This window comes from Diorhabda carinulata, chromosome 2 (genome assembly GCF_026250575.1).
Source record: "Diorhabda carinulata isolate Delta chromosome 2, icDioCari1.1, whole genome shotgun sequence".
Lineage (NCBI taxonomy): Eukaryota > Metazoa > Arthropoda > Insecta > Coleoptera > Chrysomelidae > Diorhabda > Diorhabda carinulata.
This window is the reverse complement of record NC_079461.1, coordinates 27,400,749-27,416,170: the sequence shown is the minus strand read 5'-3', so window position 1 is coordinate 27,416,170 and position 15,422 is coordinate 27,400,749. Positions and strand designations below refer to the sequence as shown.

At 31.5% G+C, this 15,422-nt stretch overlaps 1 protein-coding gene across 7 annotated transcripts in view; it reads right to left on the bottom strand.

Annotated features, from left to right (window-relative positions):
* LOC130904175 (dipeptidyl aminopeptidase-like protein 6) overlaps window positions 1-14,130 on the bottom strand; it is a 214,741-nt gene extending 200,611 nt beyond the window's left edge. For all 7 annotated transcript variants that reach the window (XM_057816775.1, XM_057816780.1, XM_057816777.1 and 4 more), the window contains exon 1: window positions 13,893-14,130. The gene's annotated coding sequence lies outside the window, so the exon portion shown is untranslated. The remainder of the gene's footprint in view (window positions 1-13,892) is intronic.
* Between the last annotated feature and the right edge of the window lie 1,292 nt (window positions 14,131-15,422).

The following is a 15,422-nucleotide window of genomic DNA, read 5'->3' as shown; positions in this document are numbered from 1 at the left end:
CTGTATCTGTTTTTACCTAGTGTTCTTTATATTCAAAGACTTACTCATTTGCCAATTGAAATAAAAATTTTTGCCTTATTATCTTTTAGCCCGTGGTTTCTCCATAAAAATTCATTCAACATAGCTAACTCCATAATATTGAAAACTAATTATGTAATTGGCAACCACAAAACTTTGATTTGACGATATATTTTGTAGATATTTGGTCTGTTTTATATAAAATTTGGATTGTAGCGACCATGCTGTGACCTTGTATTTCAAAATACTTAATGCGGATAGACATTTCTCCGAACAAACTCCCTCGATAAAACGATAATGATCAGATCTCGAATGCCGAGATCTCAACGAGGCTGCTCCGTTTTCAGAGTCTCGCGCGATGTAGTTTATTCTTTCGATGTATGTATTTTTTGTTTATATAGTAAGTTGAACTTCTTTTATTGTACTACCTCTCCCTTACTCTCGATACTAAAACTAGCGCCCATGGGCTAATGACCTCTAATAAAAGATTATTATTGAACTGAACTTTTCCATTTTGTTCAGCTTTGTAAATCGTCAACACTTTATTTTGTTTAATTCTATTATGCTCACAATTGTGAAAAATAGTCAGTAATTACATTTCCTCCATATCCCATATATGGTTCTACTAATTTACAATTACAAATTTTCTGAATACCCTAATTTTCAATTCAAATTTTAGACATAGGACACGGAGGCCTAATGTAAAACTTATGTCGTGCCTCATTTCCAGTGTCGTAGTGTGTACTGATATAGATGTCAGCGAAGTCACATCAATGAGTCCCCTTTTTTTCGTTCTTAATAAATATATCTTACCAAAGATGCTTTCACGAAACATACCAAGACGTGGTAGTGAAAAAATATAAACTCGCGACAGGATAATTTTGAAAAGCCCATAGATTTAAAAGCAAGACTTTATTCATTTTTTACAAATAAAAATAATCTTCCTGGAACTATTTCTGTACTGAAGTGTCTGAAGACTAGTAAGTCCTCTTTACGTGTACATATATCATCATTGGTACGGAATATACACACACCCCATTGAAACAAAATAATTGATAATCCGTGAACATTGAATAGAATATTTATGATTTATCGAAACAATCACTTTTATGATGACAATTTATTTGCAATCGTGCTATTAGGATCTGTGAACACTCTCCACAAAAGTGCATAAATCTTGAATTCCTGTAGATAATTATTATCTGTCTGTACTACATATTATGTTTACTAGCTTGTCTAAGTAGTTTCTAGATTGAATTTTGAAATGTAAAGCTTTTTATTTTTTCATTAGTCATTGGTTACACTTTATTAAGTCAATTGTGATATTATTTTTCGTTTTAAATAATACCTAGACGACAATTTGAGTGCAGATGAAACTAATAGGACGGCTTTTATATGATTACCGAGTAGTCTCTAGAGAGATGTTGCGGATGTGTTTCAAATAGATATCGACCAACTGCAAACTGTAAAATACAAACTTAGAAGAGGACGACCTGAGGTTATTATCCCTCACTAGATCGTTCTCTGATAATAGCTTTGTTCGCAGGTCAAATTCCGAATCAGTTTAGGGACCGATCGCATGCGCACTTTAAAAATTATCGTTCGCGGATAGGTGGAGCTTTTGTTTATACGCAGGAACACTCTAAATATGTTTTTGAGAATATTTAGGTGGGATGAGGATGGTGTTTCAGTTTCAATTGAAACAATACTTGATTAACTTAAAAAAGAAATGATGTAGGTCTTCCATCACATAATTAAGTCGTCAGCAATAATATTCATATGTAGCCAATCAACATTTTATCAATTCCCTAGGGAAAATCGTTATTATTAATAATCAGGTATTTTTAAGAGGTATAGGATTTGATTTAATAACAAACACAAGAAATCTGAAAAAATTTATGAAATCTTTATTGGAATCGATAGAACAATCAGTATAACTTAAGATGATGACTTCATGCAAATGTTGGCTAGGTTTTAGGTAGCCCATGCATAAGGTCCAATTTTGGCACACTCTCTCCAACATATCGGCCGGTATTTCACGAATAAATGCTTCAATGTTGGTTTCTAGTGCGTCAATCGTTACTGGTTTATCCCTGTGTAGCTATATCATGGCCCCACAAGAAATAGTCCAAATGCGTTAAATCACACGATCTAGGCGGCCAATTGACGGGCCCCAAACGTGAGATGAAATGTTCACCGAAGGCGGCTCTCAATTTGGCCATTATTTCGCGTGCCGTGTGGTATGTGGCAGCGTATTGTTAAAACCACATGTCAGGCATGTGCAATTCTTCCATTTTGGGCAAAAAAAACACGGTACGCTCGCCATTCATAGTAACGTTCCGGCCATCGTCGCTTTTGAAGAAGTACGGCCCGAAGATGCCACCGGCGCTTAATCCACACCAAACACTGACTTTTTCGGGATGCATTGATAGCTCTTACAATAATTTTGGCTGGTCTTCACTTCAGATGCGGCAGTTTTGCTTCGAGACGTATCCATTCGACCAGAAATAAACTTCGTTGCTAAACACAATTTTTCGATAAAATAAGGGGATCTCCCTCCAACTTTGCCAGCGCCCATTTACCAAATGTTAGACGTGTGGCGTCAATGCTTGCACCAGCCGTATCTTATAAGGTTTTACACCTAAATCCTTTCTCAAAATTTTCCACGAAGTGGAGTAACGCAGGCCCAATTGCTGTGAACGGCGGCGAATCGACATTTCACGGTCATCAGTAACACTGGCGGATACAGCCGCAATATTTTATTCGATCCTCTCTGTACGTTTGCATGTTAGTGGTTTAATGTCCAATAGTGTGAACTTGGCTCGAAATTCAGTCAGAAGCTTCCGAATAGATCTGTCAAAAACAGTGTTGCCAAAAAGATACATTAACCATGGGTTTAATGGGACTCCCTACACTAAGGAGGTGCTTTTCAAGATATATAGGATTACAACAGCTGTTTTACAAAAACTGTTCTATAACTTATTATAATTATAGTGTTATTACTATTATTATCAAAACGTCGACACAAATTAATAATACATGGAGTTTTTTTACAGAGAGTTGTAGTTAAAGTTAGTATTCTAATCACGAGTAATGGTTATTTCTGATTATGATAAATTGTACTGCGAGCGTAGCTTCATGATTCATAATTACTTGCTAATCAAATAATATATCATCATTCCAGTAAAATTCAATAACATATAATATAATAATTCACTCCAAATCCTAAAATCATTGAATTAATTGTGATAAGGTATCTTCATAACCGACTCTCGATGTTGATTGTTGTATTCATCGATTCGAGTAACCTAGGATTTCACATTTTCCTTTTATTCCACAACCCAGAAGCTTATAAGTGATGGATGGAATTTAATTTATTGAAAAGCATGTGCTTCAAATCAAACGAAATACACTCTTCTTGGATTGAACATTTCCATAATATCGATTCAAAATAGAACTATATAGAAGGGAATAAATGAAAAATTTCGACGATTTTTTTTTTACTGATGTTTATATAAACTTGAAATCAAAATCTCGTTTGGAGGTTGGAGCTTTGCCAGTCGAATTTAATATTGAAAATTATTAACGTACCGTACGGAAGAGCAGAAAATAAAATAGAAAGTTGCAGCATAGCCAAATCCTCTTCTACTTCACAATTATAGCCCTAGGCAACTGCGTACAAGAAAAATGAAGCTTTTCGACGGAATACAAAAGGTAAATACTTCATTAAAACGATGTGGATGTATTACTAAAAATTTCAGATCCTCAATTTTTATCTTGTATATTGAAGTCAAACCCATCAACTCGCTAGAATCAATTTTCTCCATTTTCGAAAATATTCCAATCCAAACTCATCATCAGAATTGAAATTTTATTATAAAGGATTTTTTGCATATACATATGGAGAGAATTTTTTCACTAAAATGTAGATATTTTCTTCTATAAAACGCGCCTTTCTCATAGAATATGTATATGTTCACATTCTGGGGTATAGATTGAACCAAATTTCTGTTATGCAAAGCTACATTAGAATTACTTGTGGAAAATGTACAATCCAATAGACCTACCAGTTTTCCAAAACAATAAACAGAATAATAATAATATTCCAAGATATTCGTTGAAGTCTAGGCGGTATTCATTTCTGTAAATGGAAACTTATATATTACAATATTATAACCCCTTATTTCGATATGTATACGAAGGGTTCTATTTAAGTTTTTAGATGTAGCAATAATGATGTAAGCATATCAAATCTGATATCATACAGTTTGACAATTTAAATGGTGAACGTAGTCAAAACGATTTGTTATACCAGAGCCTTTTGAGTTATTTACAGATACTTGAAACATTCATTTTGGTCAAAAAATAGAATTAAATCGCGAACATTTTCATGCAATGATTTTCTATGACTTTTGACGTGGATTAAACCAACAGCATTGTGCTGATCAACTCGCTTTGACTTTTGATGTTTGAAGCACCATCTTGAGCCACCGTGTTTCGCTGCTTTTCTGAATTCAATTGTGGTCGCTATTCGCTAGAGAATAAATTTCGTGAAGGTCGTTCAAAATCGGCTGTTATGCCGATATCGATGCTATCCATACCCCGATTTTGCAATATCCTCATGTGACATACCGTGAAGTTGAGGAATACTTGAGCATTGGTTCCACTTGCATACATTCAATATAGCAGGAACATTTGGTTGTCAAAAAATTTGTTTGCGTTGGATACCGCATAATTTGGCAATCGCTGAATCTTATGTCGGTTGGTGCAAGTAAATACTGAAGTGACAGGAGACGAAACATGGATCTATGTATATGAAACCGAAACCAAACAAAACTTGTCTGATTGATTATTTCAAGACGAGCCAAATCCGATAAAAGTTGCTCGCCTACGAAGCACTTCGTAGAAGACGAACGACGTGAGCCCTTACACAGCTCAATAAAAAACAATCAAAACATGGAGTTGATGAGTCTTTCGCCTTATAGTCCTTGATGGCACCCAATGATTCCTTCTTATTCTTGCAGACAACAATCAATGTCGATGGAACGATTTTCTACACCTGAGAATATTTTTGAAAACAAGCCATATCCAATTATAAATGTTTGTTTTTACAAACTTCCGTAGCAACCAGTATGAATACTTATCCCAAATAACTGAAGTTCAGGATCTAAAAAACTTTCTTTTGCTCCAGGTATCGTAGCAACGACTTGTTTATAGAAATGTTCGCTCTAGATGAAAGTTTGCTTCACACGATATTTAGTACTTATTATCACGTGAAAATACAGAATTGAAATTAAAATAATGAATTTAGACAAATCTAGTGATAGTGAATTAGAATACGTCAAGGACGAACTTTTCATCCTGGCGAGAAAAGATAGTATACGCACCATGAAAGAAAATTAGAGAATCCTCGCCCTACTTTTCTTCCTAGATGCATTATGTACTCATTTTCAGCTTTCAACCACCCTCCATCATACACTTTGCGAGATAAAAGTTCCCAAAAATTTTCAATTGGACGGGCCTGAGGTAAATTAGGAGGGTTATCTTCATTTGGTACGAAAGATTTGTTAACGTATAAAATCCACTGATCTAGTAAGACAGTTGTTGAGATACCTTCCAGAATCTACAGCTTCCTCCCTAATTCGACGCACCTAAGGTCTGGATATCCTTCGTTCAAATCGCACACCAGACCAGAACTTTATCAGCGAATTTTGCTTTTTCTCGTTTCTTTTTATTTCCAGATTGGTGAGTGTGTTTGAGGTATAATTGGGACACTTTCGTCTTTTTTGGTATTTTTGACCATTTCATTCTAATTTCCGCGATACGGTACTTTGAAATATGGTATTCACGCGTTATTTTTCTTACAGAACTCTTCTGCTCTTTCGAGTAAAAATTCTTGACCTCAGGCTTAGGAATCTGTCGCACCAACTTTTTAATGCTTTTTCTCATTTCTAAATTATAAGTTATTCTAATGCCACTGACTTAAAGATTGTCGAGAAAATAGACAAATTTTTGTTTAATAATCCATTTCGATATTGTATTATTACAACCTATGTTTAAACTCCTAAATTTTATGCCAAAACTATTGCGACATACGTTACCATAACAAGTAGAACCTGGATCATTTTCAACATAATTGCAGTCAGCAATTCGAAAATTGAATCGCTGAATTTGGCCCATCCACATAAAGCTAATTATGTATTTAAATGCGTTGTTGATGAAACATAATGTGAAAATTCCTCGTTATCAGTGCGAACTCAATACTACAGAGCTTCTTTAGGTCTAAGCACCAATGGAATAGTTGAAACAAACATATTGAAATAATGTTTGAAGACGTCCTCAAAACATTGCGGTAGAGATCTGGCTAAAATGCATTCAATATGTAATATGTATTAGAAGAGGAACGTGCTAATTACTGCGCTACTAATATTCAGTATCAGTGGTAATGGCTCTAATTTGTCGATCTCAGAGAGTGTTAACTATTTCTATTTTATTTCATCTATTGATGCACCAGATTCCTGTTTTATTTTCCTGTTCAAGTCATTAAAATACGTTTTGTCAAAACAACAGTGCACTGGTATTAAAATAAATTTTCAGCACAGCATTTCTTCAAATTTAAGAGGTGTTTCGATCGTAACATTACCGCACGTTATTTAAACTATAAACTGAAAGTCCAATATTAAGCGAGTACATTGTATTAAATTTTAATAACTAAAACGTGCTCTACAGCCTTTTTAGACTAGATTTGGATGAGACAAAACCCCATGGCAGCTCACTTAAAATACTGAAATTGATTTGAGACAAATAAATTTCTCTCAAATGAAGTCTATTTTACTCTCCATCGAAGAGACTAACAGTAATAAAAATATTCTCTACTTACCAACCGTATTATAATCATAGTCATTGTTTAAGGCCGCTTGAAATGATGTAAGACAACATGCAATGCAATGCAAGACGCAATATTTCTCGATCAAAAGCATGCACAGATGAAGTTCATCTGATCTTGACATTATCGGTTTTGTGCCGTTTTTATTGCATGCGAGTTGTAATTTAGTTACTTTTGGCATAACAGATCTGCTGACTATCGTCATTGTTGAACTATGTACAAAATATTAGTAAAAATTTGAGGTTAGAAACTTATTTACTTTTACTGTTTACAAAGAATTGCATGCAATTTCTTGTACGTAGTATTGCATTATGTAAAGCGGCGTTTACACGTAAAAATGCAACAGACTGTTGTGCATTGTGTGACAATGCATTATCGTGATGCAACATTAACCCGCGTATATTGGCTGACTCAAAAGCTGCAGGTGAAAATTTTAAGGTATGTACGCTGAATTTTAAACTTAATTGCTTCCACTAATTCTGTACTGCGGGAAAAAACTGCGTACATTACATATTTTAGGTAAACACATGCCATTTTCCCGTGATATTCCATATATAACATCACTCAATAAGTCGTATGACTACCTAATAAGAACACATTTTTTGCCAAAAATCAATTTTACTCAACAATGTTATTTACTTCAAGAGGAACACAATTATTCCAATGCTTCTAGCTTATCGATGCCGTACTTGTAAAAAGATTTGTCTTTATTCTCAAAATACGCACTATTTTAAGCCTTTGTTTCTTCATTTGAGCTGAATTTCTTATCGGCGAACATTTTTTGAAATCAACGAATATCCAGTAGTCACTAGAGGTCAGATCTGAATTATACGGTGGATAAGGAAGTAATTCGAAATGTAATTCGTTCAGTTTAACCATCGTTGCCATCGAATTGTGAATAGGTGCATTGTTTTGGTGAAACATTGGCTTTTTCTTCGACATATGAGGCCAATTTTCCATGATTTTTGCTTTTAAATGATCCAACAACTCTATTTAGTATACGCTATGCATTGTATTTCCCTTTTAGAGATAGTCGATGAAAAATATTCCGTATGCATCCCAAAATACTGAGGCCATAACTTTTCCAGCTGACTGTTGTGCCTTTGGACGCTTCGGACCTGGTTTACCAGCTGCAGTCCATTGTCACATATCGACGCAAAAAAGTTGATTTATCACGTATAAACATGGCCAAACACTGCTCTGAATCATCAACGCGTTGTTGTTTTTGATCTACTGTGAGTAAACGCAGCACCCACTTTGAAAAAAGTTGATATCTTTACAGCCTCACGTATATCGGTTAATTCAAATTTACGATTCAATATAACCAATTTGTGGACTTTTTTGGTGTTTTCTGGAGTAACCACCTCAATTGGTCGACCAGAACGTTCACCATCATCGTTGTCTGTACGACCACGTTTAAATTCAGCAAACCAATAACAAATGGTTCTTTTCAATGAAACAGAGTCCGGATAACACTGTTGAAGGCATCGTTGAGCTTGTACAGTATTTCTTTCATCAAAAAGCAGTAATAAATTAACACACGAAATTGTTTTGAATCCATTGTTTTGAAAATAACAAAATTAGCTTCACTTCCATGGCTGCCACTTTTTTCTGACTAATCGGAAAGTTGGTACTTCATGAACGTCATATGGATTTGATCATGGCAACGCTATCTGTGTGTCAGTCACACAACTGATTGAGTTTACCTAATATTTTTGTACCAAATATATTCACCTCGTATGTGTAATGTATACTCATTAAACTTTTGCACACGTTTGAACCAAATGTCGAAGCATTTTTCCATTTCGATTGAGGTACCTTTAAAACATGTGATTTGTACGCGTCAACTGCTCCTTCAGATGTAGAAAAACTTATTTTAGATCTGCGAGAATAAGAAGAAATTATTGGGTGCCAAGTAAGAACTTTATGGTGGATGATCCACCAATTCCATATTTTGACTGCTTAAAAACGTTTTTGTTTGAAATTAAGTGTGACAACTTGCATTATCGTGTTGGAGGATGATTCGTCTTCTGATATTGGATTTCCTGATTTTTTTTAACACTTCTGGCAAGAAATGGTGACCATTTGCTTCGAAGTGCTTCGTGCGCAAACAACTTATTAAATTTGGCTCGTCTTTAAAGACTTATACAATCGATTGTTGTTTAGTTTCGAGTTTATATTCATAGATCCGTGATTCGTTGCCTGTCACGATCTTATAGACGTGTTTTGAAGCACCGCTATTAAATTTTTTCGATATTTATTTGCACCATTCGAAACGAGCTGTTTTTTGAGCGATTGTCAAATTATACGGTATCCAAAGCGAACAATTATTTTTGACATCCAAATTCATGCTATATTGAATGTATACGAGTGGAACTTATGCCCAATTATGCCTCAATCTCACGGTATATCATATGACCAGCGAAACACGGTAGCTCGAGAAGGTGTTTCATCACCAAAAGTCCATTAATTCCATTTTTTAACCAAGATGAATGATTCAAGTATCTGTATTCAACTCAAATAGGACTCGTATCCGTACGATTTTTACTCACTCTGCCGTATGGAAGGCGTTAAGCCTATACGGCAACAAACGAGTAACAAGTCTCAATACTTCAAACTCTCTCTACATATATATATTTGGGGATCAAAATATGTATGATTGCTAAAGTACCAGGAATAATAAATTTCATAAACAAACATACAATAGAACAAGTTTCACTTGTCAATTTTCACAGTATATCTTCGTTTTTCAATCCCAGTCGTTCGAAGGATTCAACATGATATCCTCAATTTGATAATATTTGAAATAAGGAAATGAAATTAAACGATTTTTAAAGTGCCAGATATGATTTATTAAAAAATTATAATATCTGTCCAAATAATGAGAGTAAGCTAAGAAGTCTAAAGAGCCAACCTAAAATGTGTGTTATATTATTTGCCAAAAAAATTATTTTTATCATATTTGTAATCAAATCGCTATACGTACACGATCCACCACAAATTTCCTCCGACACTCTTATTTAGTACAATTAAGAACAAACCGACTATATCTGATACTAAAATGTAGATTGTGGTTAATCTCGCATATATAATCCAACATGTAAACCTCTAAAGCAACATCTAGAATAAGCATACATTTTTGTTGTACTCCGTTTAATCCACAGTTAATACTCTTAGCTCTCATTCTAAAATAGAGAGTGGATAAAACAAACTATCAAGCTTATTATTTTCATATTTATCTATTTGAGTTACTGGAGAGCATAACATTTCTTTAAAAACGTGCATAATAGAGCTTGTTAGGGATTGTACACTCAAGTTGCTTCAAAAATTCTACATCGCTTTCGTAGTCCTCAGAGGCACATAAGCGCTGCAGTACAGACCTATCAACAGAATTAAGAACTTGGAAATGATGATTACATCATTTTAATAATACAGTAGAATGTCATTTGTCTCCAGAAAAGTCTAAAAATAGTCTTTTTAAAAAATAAATTTTGATTTGCTCTAAAAAGTATCTATCTCAAAAATAAATTGTCAATTGTCTTTGGACACAGTTTTATTCAAAAATAAATTGTCTTTAGGAATAGTCTTTTTAAAAAATAGATTTTGATTTGCTCTAAAAACTATCTTTCCCAAAATTAAATTTTCTTTAGATACAGTCTTTTTCAAAAATAAATATCTTTAAAAATAATCTTTTTAGAAAATAGATTTAGATTTGCTCTAAAAGCTATCTTTCTCTAAAACAAATTTTCTTTAGACACAGTCTTTTTCAAAAATAAATTGTCTTTATAAATAATCTTTTTAGAAAATAGATCTTTATTTGCTCTAGAAAGTATCTATCTCAAAAATAAACTGTCAATTGTCTTTGGACACAGTTTTATTCAAAAATAAATTGTCTTTAGGAATAGTCTTTTTAAAAAATAGATTTTGATTTGCTCTAAAAACTATCTTTCCCAAAATTAAATTTTCTTTAGATACAGTCTTTTTCAAAAATAAATATCTTTAAAAATAATCTTTTTAGAAAATAGATTTAGATTTGCTCTAAAAGCTATCTTTCTCTAAAACAAATTTTCTTTAGACACAGTCTTTTTCAAAAATAAATTGTCTTTATAAATAATCTTTTTAGAAAATAGATCTTTATTTGCTCTAGAAAGTATCTATCTCAAAAATAAACTGTCAATTGTCTTTGGACACAGTTTTATTCAAAAATAATTTGTCTTTAGGAATAGTCTTTTTAAAAATAAACTTTGATTTGCTCTAAAAACTATCTTTCTCAAAAATAAATTTTCTTTAGACACGGTCTTTTTCAAAAATAAATTAATTGTCTTTAGAAATAGTCTTTTTAAAAAATAGATTTTGATTTGCTCTAAAAACTATCTTTCCCAAAATTAAATTTTCTTCAGATACAATCTTTTTCAAAAATAAATATCTTTAAAAATAATCTTTTTAGAAAATAGATTTAGATTTGCTCTAAAAGCTATCTTTCTCTAAAACAAATTTTCTTTAGACACAGTCTTTTTCAAAAATAAATTGTCTTTATAAATAATCTTTTTAGAAAATAAATAGAAAATAAATTTTCAGTTTTCTTTAGAAATAGTCTTTCTGAAAAATAAACTTAGATTTGCCCTAAAAATTATCTTTTTCAAAAACAAATTGTCAATTTTCTTTAGACAGTCTTTTTCAAAAATAAATTGTCTTTATAAATAATCTTTTTAGAAAATAGATCTTTATTTGCTCTAGAAAGTATCTATCTCAAAAATAAATTGTCAATTGTCTTTGGACACAGTTTTATTCAAAAATAATTTGTCTTTAGAAATAGTCTTTTTAAAAAATAGATTTTGATTTGCTCTAAAAACTATCTTTCCCAAAATTAAATTTTCTTTAGATACAGTCTTTTTCAAAAATAAATATCTTTAAAAATAATCTTTTTAGAAAATAGATTTAGATTTGCTCTAAAAGCTATCTTTCTCTAAAACAAATTTTCTTTAGACACAGTCTTTTTCAAAAATAAATTGTCTTTATAAATAATCTTTTTAGAAAATAGATCTTTATTTGCTCTAGAAAGTATCTATCTCAAAAATAAATTGTCAATTGTCTTTGGACACAGTTTTATTCAAAAATAATTTGTCTTTAGAAATAGTCTTTTTAAAAAATAGATTTTGATTTGCTCTAAAAACTATCTTTCCCAAAATTAAATTTTCTTTAGATACAGTCTTTTTCAAAAATAAATATCTTTAAAAATAATCTTTTTAGAAAATAGATTTAGATTTGCTCTAAAAGCTATCTTTCTCTAAAACAAATTTTCTTTAGACACAGTCTTTTTCAAAAATAAATTGTCTTTATAAATAATCTTTTTAGAAAATAGATCTTTATTTGCTCTAGAAAGTATCTATCTCAAAAATAAACTGTCAATTGTCTTTGGACACAGTTTTATTCAAAAATAATTTGTCTTTAGGAATAGTCTTTTTAAAAATAAACTTTGATTTGCTCTAAAAACTATCTTTCTCAAAAATAAATTTTCTTTAGACACGGTCTTTTTCAAAAATAAATTAATTGTCTTTAGAAATAGTCTTTTTAAAAAATAGATTTTGATTTGCTCTAAAAACTATCTTTCCCAAAATTAAATTTTCTTCAGATACAATCTTTTTCAAAAATAAATATCTTTAAAAATAATCTTTTTAGAAAATAGATTTAGATTTGCTCTAAAAGCTATCTTTCTCTAAAACAAATTTTCTTTAGACACAGTCTTTTTCAAAAATAAATTGTCTTTATAAATAATCTTTTTAGAAAATAAATAGAAAATAAATTTTCAGTTGTCTTTAGAAATAGTCTTTCTGAAAAATAAACTTAGATTTGCCCTAAAAATTATCTTTTTCAAAAACAAATTGTCAATTTTCTTTAGACAGTCTTTTTCAAAAATAAATTGTCTTTATAAATAATCTTTTTAGAAAATAGATCTTTATTTGCTCTAGAAACTATCTATCTCAAAAATAAATTGTCAATTGTCTTTAGATACAGTCTTTTCCAAAAATAAATTTTCGATTTTCTTTAAACACAGTTTTTTTCAAAAATAAATTGTCTTTAGAAATAATCTTTTTAAAAAATAGATCTTCATTTTCTCTAGAAACTATCGTTATCATTATCCTGAAATTTATTTATTATTATAATCTTTAAATCACATATATCGCACTCGCGTTAACAAGTAATTTAGTTAAAGCTTTCCGAAAATAATGTGTAGGAAAGAATTTCTTAATCTTTGGTTTAGGCATATTTCCAACACAATTTGACATTTGTAGAAACAATTTTCGCAACTTGTACACTAAATACTTTGGTGATCTCGACTGTTTATTTCAAAAATCAGTTCTAGATCAACGAAGTAGAATTTCGCAAACAATTATGTCATTCAAATTTGAAGCTATATCAAATTTGCAAATAGATTCAATTCACTTTAATTTATTTTTGTTTAGGTACAAAAAGGAATTGAATTCGATTTTAAAATTTTTCAAAAAATATTTTGGTCTAATTGAGTTTCTTCTTAATACGGCTCGTATATATCTTTCTTCCAGGTAGAACTTAACTGACAGCACATTATAACTGCGACGACAATTCGTTACTCCCCACTTCTAAGAATTGATCTATTAAAAAATACCCAGTAGATCATCATATTATTAAGGATACATGTGGAAGTTATACACTTTAATATTAATTTTGAATATTATAATTTATATAAATTTGATCATTTTTTCATACTTAGTTCATGTAACATGAATAACTTCAAAGTACCCCAAAAAATTTATGATTTTATATATCACACAATATCATCCAAAATGTGCTTCTATAAGAATATGAAGAATCACAAATTTTGACAGTTTTGAATGAAACTATCTCATAATAAATCAGAAAACCAGCTATTATTTTATCTAGTACCTAGATGAATATAAATTAATTAGAAAAATCAAAAATCTAATTGATTTTCATAGAAAAATCTCACCTTTTCTAATTAGATTTAAGTAGGGTTTTTCCAAAGCGATAAAGTCCAAAATACTGACTGACAGTCACAAACGGAACATCTATAGACAAAAAATACTTAATAACCGTTTTTCATAAAGTTTCTCTAACTAACACTAAGCATAACAGTTGAGATGAAGATACACTTGCACTAAGAGTTTTGGAATAGCGCCTGTAGCGTCGGGACGCCAGGCATCGCGTTCGACAAGCGGCCGAATACTGCAGCAGAGTTCGCCGGGACGCCGCTCCAGCGCCCCCGTGCGGAATTTTCGAATGTTTCTTATCCTTTTTTTCTCATAGTGGTGTGTTGTCGGAGGATGAGGATTAATTGTTTCTATTTTTTTTTACTTTGAAGTTCCTCTCTACACACAGGGTCAAGTACGACAACGAACATTAATCTTGTAATTTACCGCTTCTGTAATAGTCACAATTTTTCATACTTTAGAAATAATAGAAGATATTTCGTCAATAGAAGAGATTCTTCTTGATTAATCCCTTATTTCAAAACAAAATTTTCAATTTATACAAGTCTGTGACGCGAATTATTTTTTTAAACGAGGGCTGCTAATTAAGTTTTGAGATAGACAAATAAATATTCATAATTGGAGATGGCTATATTGTTGTTCAAAATATTCTCTATTAACACTATTTCTACCGACACTTCACGTATACCTATTCCTACCGCTGTTAGTCAAATTACCGGTCTTTCAAAATGTATATTTCTCATAATTGAATGCAAACCAATAGACAACTTACCAGTATAAAAATTCTTTTTGTCATTCATCAGTCATCAAAATTCATTCTTTGTCGTTTTACAAACATTTTTTGCTACGTACTTTTTACATTTTAGACAGATTTTGTTCATCTTATTATTCTTACAATACCTTATATGACATGTTTTCCATCCACGAGAACCTCTACTTATACTTGCAATGGGTATTGGTTAATTTTTTTGCTAAGCTTTTGTTGGTATTCGATAGAAACTTCTTCTGCCAATTGGAATAGAAGTTACTGTCTTTTAATTTCTTTCTTCATATAACTTTCAACACACAATTATTTGAGGGATAAAGTTTGCTTAAAAGAAGTGCCATGTCGTCATTTTTCATTTTTGCCAGTTTTCATAGCTCTTTTCTATTTGCTCCAATCGTATTTTTTTGTTAAACGTTTGGTTGCTAAAGGTAAGCTTGTAAAAAAGTTTTCCATGATTATATTTGTTCCACATCCTACATACGGTTCTACTAATTTCATAGTGACAAACTCTCCAAGAGAAACTGAGGGTTCTATACTTTCATCTTTTTCCAAATATGGAAAGCCGTACATCAGATGCTAACCAAAATTTTGTACCAAATCTGTCCAATTTATAGGGCATGTATTGAGTGAATCTATACCTTGCTTTCGTTGGAAATAGTAATATATGGTCCTGGTTTATAACAATTTAACTGTTGTCAATAAACTTGTACCAAATTTTGAAAATCACAGCGAATTTATCGGTTTGTAATCGTTGGTTTTGTTG